Genomic DNA, 9,746 nt, shown 5'->3' with positions numbered 1-9,746 from the left:
CGGGAAGAGGTCCAAACGGGAATGGGATTGAATGTGACTGCTGAAGCCGACATTGAGACCTCTAACGCGGGTAGCTCGGCCGGATTTGACCCGGCGGTTCTGCCGAAGGTCTCACCTTCGAGGGGGGAGCCTCCCGCGTGTTCAGGCCGAATTTTGTGCATTTCCATCGGCGGGAAGAGGTCCAAACGGGAATGGGATTGAATGTGACTGCTGAAGCCGACATTGAGACCTCTAACGCGGGTAGCTCGGCCGGATTTGACCCGGCGGTTCTGCCGAAGGTCTCACCTTCGAGGGGGGAGCGCCCACCGTGTACAGGCCGATTTTCATGCATTTCCAACCGTGGGAAGGGGTCCGAAAGGGGATGGGGGTGAACGTGACTGCTCAACCCGACTTTGAGACCTGTAACGCGGGTAGCTCAGCCGGATTTGACCCGGCGGTTCTGGCGACGGTCTCGCCTTCGAGGGGGGAGCGTCCCGCGTGTTCAGGCCGAATTTTGTGCATTTCCATCGGCGGGAAGAGGTCCAAACGGGAATGGGATTGAATGTGACTGCTGAAGCCGACATTGAGACCTCTAACGCGGGTAGCTCGGCAGGATTTGACCCGGCGGTTCTGCCGAAGGTCTCACCTTCGAGGGGGGAGCGCCCACCGTGTACAGGCCGATTTTCATGCATTTCCAACCGTGGGAAGGGGGCCGAAAGGGGATGGGGGTGAATGTGACTGCTCAACCCGACTTTGAGGCATCTAACCCGGGTAGCTCAGCCGGGTTTGACCCGGCGGTTCTGCCGACGGCCTCGCCTTCGAGGGGGGAGCGTCCCCCGTGTACAGGCCGATTTTCATGCATTTCGAACCGTGGGAAGTGGCCCAAAAGGGGATGGGAGTGAATGTGACTGCTCAACCCGACTTTGGCGCTTCCGAGCCGGGTAGCTCAGCCGGGTTTGACCCGGCGGTTCTGCCGACGGTCTCGTCTTCGAGGCGGGTGCCTCCCCCGTGTACAGGCCGATTTTCATGCATTTCGTACCGTGGGAAGTGGTCCAAAAGGGAATGGGGGTGGACGTGACTGCTCATACCGACATCGAGACTTGTAAGCCGTGTAGCTCGGCCGGGTTTGATCCGGCGGGTCTGCCGACGGTCTCGTCTTCGAGAGGGGGGCCTCCCCCGTGTACAGGCCGATTTTCGTGCATTTCCAACGGTGGGAAGAGGTTCATAAGGGGATGGGGGTGAATGTGACTGCTCAACCCGACTCTGAGGCTTCTAACCCGGGTAGCTCGGCCGGGTTTGACCCGGCGGTTCTGCCGTCGGTCTCGCCTTCGAGAGGGGCGCCTCCCCCGTGTACAGGCCGATTTTCGTGCATTTCCAACGGTGGGAAGAGGTTCAAAAGGGGATGGGGGTGAATGTGACTGCTCAACCCGACTCTGAGGCTTCTAACCCGGGTAGCCCGGCCGGGTTTGACCCGGCGGTTCTGCCGTCGGTCTCGCCTTCGAGGGCGGAGCCTCCCCCGTGTACAGGCCGATTTTCGTGCATTTCAAACCGTGGGAAGCGGTCCAAAAGGGGATGGGAGTGAATGTGACTGCTCATACCGACCTTGGCGCTTCCGACCCGGGTAGCTCAGCCGGGTTTGACCCGGCGGTTCTGCCGACGGTCTCGCCTTCGAGGGGGGAGCGTCCCCCGTGTTCAGGCCGAATTTTGTGCATTTCGAACCGTGGGAAGTTGCCCAAAAGTCGATGGGAGTGAATGTGACTGCTCAACCCGACTTTGGCGCTTCCGAGCCGGGTAGCTCAGCCGGGTTTGACCCGGCGGTTCTGCCGACGGTCTCGTCTTCGAGGCGGGTGCCTCCCCCGTGTACAGGCCGATTTTCATGCATTTCGTACCGTGGGAAGTGGTCCAAAAGGGAATAGGGGTGGACGTGACTGCTCAACCCGACTTTGAGGCTTCTAACCCGGGTAGCTCGGCCGGGTTTGACCCGTCGATTCTGCCGATGGTCTCGTTTTGGAGGGGGGAGCCTCCCCCGTGTTCAGTCCGATTTTCGTGCATTTCGAACCGTGGGAAGTGGCCCAAAAGGGGATGGGAGTGAATGTGACTGCTCATACCGACTTTGGCGCTTCCGAGCCTGGTAGCTCAGCCGGGTTTGATCCGGCGGTTCTGCCGACGGTCTCGTCTTCGAGGCGGCTCCCTCCCCCGTGTACAGGCCGATTTTCATGCATTTGCAACGGTGGGAAGTTGCCCAAAAGGGGATGGGAGTGAATGTGACTGCTCAACCCGACTTTGGCGCTTCCGAGCCTGGTAGCTCAGCCGGGTTTGAACCGGCGGTTCTGCCGACGGTCTCGTCTTCGAGGCGGCTCCCTCCCCCGTGTACAGGCCGATTTTCGTGCATTTCGAACCGTGGGAAGTGGTCCAAAAGGGAATGGGGGTGGACGTGACGGCTCAACCCGACTCTGAGGCTTCTAACCCGGGTAGCTCGGCCGGGTTTGATCCGGCGGTTCTGCCGACGGTCTCGTCTTCGAGGCCGGTGCCTCCCCCGTGTACAGGCCGATTTTCGTGCATTTCCAACGGTGGGAAGTGGTCCAAAAGGGAATGGGGGTGGACGTGTCTGCTCATACCGACTTTGAGACTTGTAAGCCGGGTAGCTCAGCCGGGTTTGTTCCGGCGGTTCTGCCGACGGTCTCGTCATCGAGGGGGGAGCCTCCCCCGTGTCCAGGCCGATTTTCATGCATTTCCAACCGTGGGAAGTGGTCCAAAAGGGAATGGGGGTGAATGTGACTGCTCATACCGACTTTGAGACTTTTAAGCCGGGTAGCTCAGCCGGGTTTGACCCGGCGGTTCTGCCGACGGTCTCGCCTTCGAGGGGGGAGCGTCCCCCGTGTTCAGGCCGAATTTTGTGCATTTCGAACCGTGGGAAGTTGCCCAAAAGTCGATGGGAGTGAATGTGACTGCTCAACCCGACTTTGAGACTTGTAAGCCGGGTAGCTCAGCCGGGTTTGACCCGGCGGTTCTGCCGACGGTCTCGTCTTCGAGGCGGGTGCCTCCCCCGTGTACAGGCCGATTTTCATGCATTTCGTACCGTGGGAAGCGGTCCAAAAGGGGATGGGAGTGAACGTGACTGCTCATACCGACTTTGGCGCTTCCGAGCCGGGTAGCTCAGCCGGGTTTGACCCGGCGGGTCTGCCGACGGTCTCGCCTTCGAGGGGGGAGCGTCCCCCGTGTTCAGGCCGAATCTTGTGCATTTCGAACCGTGGGAAGTTGCCCAAAAGTCGATGGGAGTGAATGTGACTGCTCAACCCGACTTTGAGACTTGTAAGCCGGGTAGCTCAGCCGGGTTTGACCCGGCGGTTCTGCCGACGGTCTCGTCTTCGAGGCCGGTGCCTCCCCCGTGTACAGGCCGATTTTCGTGCATTTCCAACGGTGGGAAGTGGTCCAAAAGGGAATGGGGGTGGACGTGTCTGCTCATACCGACTTTGAGACTTGTAAGCCGGGTAGCTCAGCCGGGTTTGTTCCGGCGGTTCTGCCGACGGTCTCGTCATCGAGGGGGGAGCCTCCCCCGTGTCCAGGCCGATTTTCATGCATTTCCAACCGTGGGAAGTGGTCCAAAAGGGAATGGGGGTGAATGTGACTGCTCATACCGACTTTGAGACTTTTAAGCCGGGTAGCTCGGCCGGGTTTGACCCGGCGGTTCTGCCGACGGTCTCGTCTTCGAGGCGGGTGCCTCCCCCGTGTACAGGCCGATTTTCGTGCATTTCGAACCGTGGGAAGTGGTCTAAAAGTCGATGGGAGTGAACGTGACTGCTCAACCCGACTTTGAGACTTGTAAGCCGGGTAGCTCAGCCAGGTTTGACCCGGCGGTTCTGCCGACGGTCTCGCCTTCGAGGGCGGACCCTCCCCCGTGTACAGGCCGGTTTTCGTGCATTTCGAACCGTGGGAAGTGATCCAAAAGGGAATGGGGGTGAACGTGACTGCCCAACCCGGCTTTGAGACTTGTAAGCCGGGTAGCTCAGCCGGGTTGGACCCGGCGGTTCTGCCGACGGTCTCGACTTCGAGGCGGGTGCCTCCCCCGTGTACAGGCCGATTTTCATGCATTTGCAACGGTGGGAAGTTGCCCAAAAGTCGATGGGAGTGAATGTGACTGCTCAACCCGACTTCGAGACTTGTAAGCCGGGTAGCTCAGCCGGGTTTGACCCGGCGGTTCTGCCGACGGTCTCGCCTTCGAGGGGGGAGCCTCCCCCGTGTACAGGCCGATTTTCGTGCATTTCCAACGGTGGGAACAGGTTCAAAAGGGGATGGGAGTGATTGTGACTGCTCAACCCGACTCTAGGGCTTCTAACCCGGGTAGCCCGGCCGGGTTTGACCCGGCGGTTCTGCCGACGGTCTCGTCTTCGAGGCGGGTGCCTCCCCCGTATACAGGCCGATTTTCATGCATTTCGAACCGTGGGAAGTGGTCCAAAAGGGAATGGGGGTGGACGTGTCTGCTCATACCGACTTTGAGACTTGTAAGCCGGGTAGCTCAGCCGGGTTTGATCCGGCGGTTCTGCCGACGGTCTCGCCTTCGAGGGGGGAGCCTCCCCCGTGTTCAGTCCGATTTCCATGCATTTCCAACCGTGGGAAGTTGCCCAAAAGGGGATGGGAGTGAATGTGACTGCTCAACCCGACTTTGGCGCTTCCGAGCCGGGTAGCTCAGCCGGGTTTGACCCGGCGGTTCTGCCGACGGTCTCGTCTTCGAGGCGGGTGCCTCCCCCGTATACAGGCCGATTTTCATGCATTTCGAACCGTGGGAAGTGGTCCAAAAGGGAATGGGGGTGGACGTGTCTGCTCATACCGACTTTGAGACTTGTAAGCCGGGTAGCTCAGCCGGGTTTGATACGGCGGTTCTGCCGACGGTCTCGCCTTCGAGGGGGGAGCCTCCCCCGTGTTCAGTCCGATTTCCATGCATTTCCAACCGTGGGAAGTTGCCCAAAAGGGGATGGGAGTGAATGTGACTGCTCAACCCGACTTTGGCGCTTCCGAGCCGGGTAGCTCAGCCGGGTTTGACCCGGCGGTTCTGCCGACGGTCTCGTCTTCGAGGCGGGTGCCTCCCCCGTGTACAGGCCGATTTTCATGCATTTGGAACCGTGGGAAGTGGTCCAAAAGGGAATGGGGGTGGACGTGACTGCTCATACCGACTTTGAGACTTGTAAGCCGGGTAGCTCAGCCGGGTTTGACCCGGCGGTTCTGCCGACGGTCTCGCCTTCGAGGGGGGAGCCTCCCCCGTGTTCAGTCCGATTTTCGTGCATTTCCCACGGTGGGAAATGGTATCTTTCATTACGGGGACAAGGGTCTGAAGCGGTGAAGTCAGTAACCGGCATAGTTAAGGAAAGGGTTCGAATTTTCTCAACAGTACGAAAAAAGTGAGCAGGGAAGCTAGAGAAGGTGTCAGTGAGTCCCAAACGAGTGAACCGCAAAACTTAGGGAAATGCCCGAAAGCGTTTTAAAGGGTGAAATCGGGAACGAGGAAATGATCGGAAAGTGCCTGAAAGTGCTAAATGAGTAAACAGAAAAACGATGAAAAATGTTTGAAAAGAAGAAGTGAGTAACCAGGAAAACTTAGAAAAATGTTCAAAACGAAGAAATCAGTAACCAGGAAAACTTAGAAAAATGATCAAAAAGAAGAAATGAGTAACCAGGAAAACTTAGAAAAATGTTTAAAAAGAAGAAATCAGTAACCAGGAAAACTTAGGAAAATGTTTAAAAAGAAGAAATCAGTAACCAGAAAAACTGCGAAAAATGTTTAAAAAGAAGAAATGAGTAACCAGAAAAACTTAGAAAAATGTTTAAAAAGAAGAAATCAGTAACCAGGAAAACTTAGAAAAATGTTTAAAAAGAAGAAATCAGTAACCAGGAAAACTTAGGAAAATGTTTAAAAAGAAGAAATCAGTAACCAGAAAAACTGCGAAAAATGTTTAAAAAGAAGAAATGAGTAACCAGAAAAACTTAGAAAAATGTTTAAAAAGAAGAAATCAGTAACCAGGAAAACTTAGAAAAATGTTTAAAAAGAAGAAATCAGTAACCAGGAAAACTTAGAAAAATGTTTAAAAAGAAGAAATCAGTAACCAGGAAAACTTAGAAAAATGTTATAAAAGAAGAAGTGAGTAACCAGAAAAACTTAGAAAAATGTTTAAAAAGAAGAAATCAGTAACCAGAAAAACTGCAAAAAATGTTTAAAAAGAAGAAATCAGTAACCAGACAAACTGCGAAAAATGTTTAAAAAGAAGAAATCAGTAACCAGGAAAACTTAGAAAAATGTTTAAAAAGAAGAAGTGAGTAACCAGAAAAACTTAGAAAAATGTTTAAAAAGAAGAAATCAGTAACCAGAAAAACTGCGAAAAATGTTTAAAAAGAAGAAATCAGTAACCAGGAAAACTTAGAAAAATGTTTAAAAAGAAGAAATCAGTAACCAGAAAAACTGCGAAAAATGTTTAAAAAGAAGAAATCAGTAACCAGAAAAACTTAGAAAAATGTTTAAAAAGAAGAAGTGAGTAACCAGAAAAACTTAGAAAAATGTTTAAAAAGAAGAAATCAGTAACCAGAAAAACGGCGAAAAATGTTTAAAAAGAAGAAATCAGTAACCAGACAAACTGCGAAAAATGTTTAAAAAGAAGAAATCAGTAACCAGAAAAACTTAGAAAAATGTTTAAAAAGAAGAAATCAGTAACCAGAAAAACTTAGAAAAATGTTTCAAAAGAAGAAGTGAGTAACCAGAAAAACTTAGAAAAATGTTTAAAAAGAAGAAGTGAGTAACCAGAAAAACTTAGAAAAATGTTTAAAAAGAAGAAATCAGTAACCAGAAAAACTTAGAAAAATGTTTAAAAAGAAGAAATCAGTAACCAGAAAAACTGCGAAAAATGTTTAAAAAGAAGAAATCAGTAACCAGGAAAACTTAGAAAAATGTTTAAAAAGAAGAAATGAGTAACCAGGAAAACTTAGAAAAATGTTTAAAAAGAAGAAATGAGTAACCAGGAAAACTTAGAAAAATGTTTAAAAAGAAGAAATCAGTAACCAGAAAAACTTAGAAAAATGTTTAAAAAGAAGAAATCAGTAACCAGAAAAACGGCGAAAAATGTTTAAAAAGAAGAAATGAGTAACCAGAAAAACTTAGAAAAATGTTTAAAAAGAAGAAATCAGTAACCAGAAAAACGGCGAAAAATGTTTAAAAAGAAGAAATCAGTAACCAGAAAAACTTAGAAAAATGTTTAAAAAGAAGAAGTGAGTAACCAGAAAAACTTAGAAAAATGTTTAAAAAGAAGAAATGAGTAACCAGAAAAACTTAGAAAAATGTTTAAAAAGAAGAAATCAGTAACCAGAAAAACTTAGAAAAATGTTTAAAAAGAAGAAATCAGTAACCAGAAAAACGGCGAAAAATGTTTAAAAAGAAGAAATGAGTAACCAGAAAAACTTAGAAAAATGTTTAAAAAGAAGAAATCAGTAACCAGAGAAACGGCGAAAAATGTTTAAAAAGAAGAAATCAGTAACCAGAAAAACTTAGAAAAATGTTTAAAAAGAAGAAGTGAGTAACCAGAAAAACTTAGAAAAATGTTTAAAAAGAAGAAATGAGTAACCAGAAAAACTTAGAAAAATGTTTAAAAAGAAGAAATCAGTAACCAGAAAAACTTAGAAAAATGTTTAAAAAGAAGAAATGAGTAACCAGAAAAACTTAGAAAAATGTTTAAAAAGAAGAAATCAGTAACCAGAAAAACGGCGAAAAATGTTTAAAAAGAAGAAATCAGTAACCAGAAAAACGGCGAAAAATGTTTAAAAAGAAGAAATCAGTAACCAGACAAACTGCGAAAAATGTTTAAAAAGAAGAAATCAGTAACCAGAAAAACTTAGAAAAATGTTTAAAAAGAAGAAATCAGTAACCAGGAAAACTTGGAAAAAAACACTTAGAAAAATTTTCAGCAAAGTGTGAAAAATATTCTAAGTGTCAGCGGAGGAAAATGCTGCAGCATCGGGAAAGATTCGCAAACTTACACCGAACATGTGCTCCGAAGTGCCGGAGGAATTGGGTGAATTGAGCCCGGCAAATGGCCAGCTGTCGTTTTGTGCCTGCAGCCCGAAAACTTTAACTTTGTCTGTCGCGGAAGTCCGGACCGAGAAAAATCCAAACGGTTTTGACCGGACCGAGTTCCAGACCGATGCAGTCAAATTTGGAATTCAGACCCATTCAGTGCCACTTGTAGTTTTTCCGCAGTGAGGTTGGCGGGGTACCCGGAGATATATGGGAACACGATTTTTAGAACAAAATGGCGGCGCGGGACCGTTCTGAAAGGCATCCGAAAAACGGTTCCACGGGCATAGCACTTTAATGACAGGTATGAGTGCATGCCGGAGAGCTCTTGGAAGTCGAATTTTTGACACTTTGTCAATTTTTTGACAGATTTGACAAACTCTTTCTGTCTGTTCTAAGAGTCAGTCAGAGACTTGTGCGGCGGTCTTTTGACACTATTGGAGGGCGGGCAAACCCCACGTTGACTCCGGCCGTCCCTCCACAGGCGCTCGTGTCCAAAATGAAGGCGAGAGACGCGAGTGGCCTGGTTCCCTTGGGTGTTGCCAAGAAGGCTGCGGGCTGACCGTTGCCTGAGCACTCCCTAAAGCCTCTTGTGATGAGAGCAGACCTCGCCTGCCGCACGACCGGCTCTGGGAGTCGTTGGGCCGCTATTTGTGAATAGTCTGGTCCTCCTCTGCCACCCGGACAAGCGCGATGGCTCTGCCGCCCTGCGGTGCTCGTCACCCAGGTTTGGGGAACACGATACTCGTAACAAAAATAAAAGGCGGCTCGGGACCTGCAGGCGAAAGGGGTCCCGTGGTGCTAAGCACGTCGACTTCGGGTCTCGGTGCAAGCCGGAGAGCTCACGGAAGTCTAAAGTTTTCGGCACGTGGTCGAATCTTTTCAAAGGCTTACCCGGCTCTTTCCGTCCATTCTGAGAGTAAGTCAGAGGCCGGTGCGGAGGTCTCTTGACAATCGGAGGGGGTGGTGGCCCTCCGCAGGCGCTCGTGTCGAAAATGAAGGCGAGAGACGCGAGTGGCCTGGTTCCCCTGGGTGTTGCCAGGAAGGCTGCGGGCTGACCCTTGCCTGAGCACTCCCTAAAGCCTCTTGTGATGACAGCAGACCTCGCGCGCCGCACGACCGGCTCTGGGAGTCGTTGGGCCGCTATCTGTGAATAGTCTGGTCCTCCTCTGCCACCCGGCCAAGTGCGATGGCTCTGCCGCCCTGCGGTGCTCGTCACGCAGGTATGGGGCACACGATGCTCGTAACAGCAAATAAAGGCGGCTCGGGACCTGCAGGCGAAAGGGGTCCCGTGGTGCTTAGCACGTCGACTTCGGGTCTCGGTGCAAGCCGGAGAGCTCACGGAAGTCTAAAGTTTTCGGCACGTGGTCGAATCTTTTGAAAGGCTTACCCGGCTCTTTCCGTCCATTCTGAGAGTCAGTCAGAGGCCGGTGCGGCGGTCTATTGACGACCGGAGGCTCCCATGGGTGTTGCGATGAGGGTGGAGGGCACAGAACCTTGCCTTAGCACTCCCTAATAAAGCCTCTTGTGAAGAGAGCAGACCTCGCGCGCCGCACGACCGGCTCTGGGAGTCGTTGGGCCGCTATCTGTGAATAGTCTGGTCCTCCTCTGCCACCCGGCCAAGTGCGATGGCTCTGCCGCCCTGCGGTGCTCGTCACGCAGGTATGGGGCACACGATGCTCGTAACAGCAAATAAAGGCGGCTCGGGACCTGC

This window comes from Chiloscyllium punctatum, unplaced genomic scaffold, assembly GCF_047496795.1.
Source record: "Chiloscyllium punctatum isolate Juve2018m unplaced genomic scaffold, sChiPun1.3 scaffold_734, whole genome shotgun sequence".
Classification (NCBI taxonomy): Eukaryota; Metazoa; Chordata; class Chondrichthyes; order Orectolobiformes; family Hemiscylliidae; genus Chiloscyllium; species Chiloscyllium punctatum.
This window is presented reverse-complemented; position numbering follows the sequence as displayed.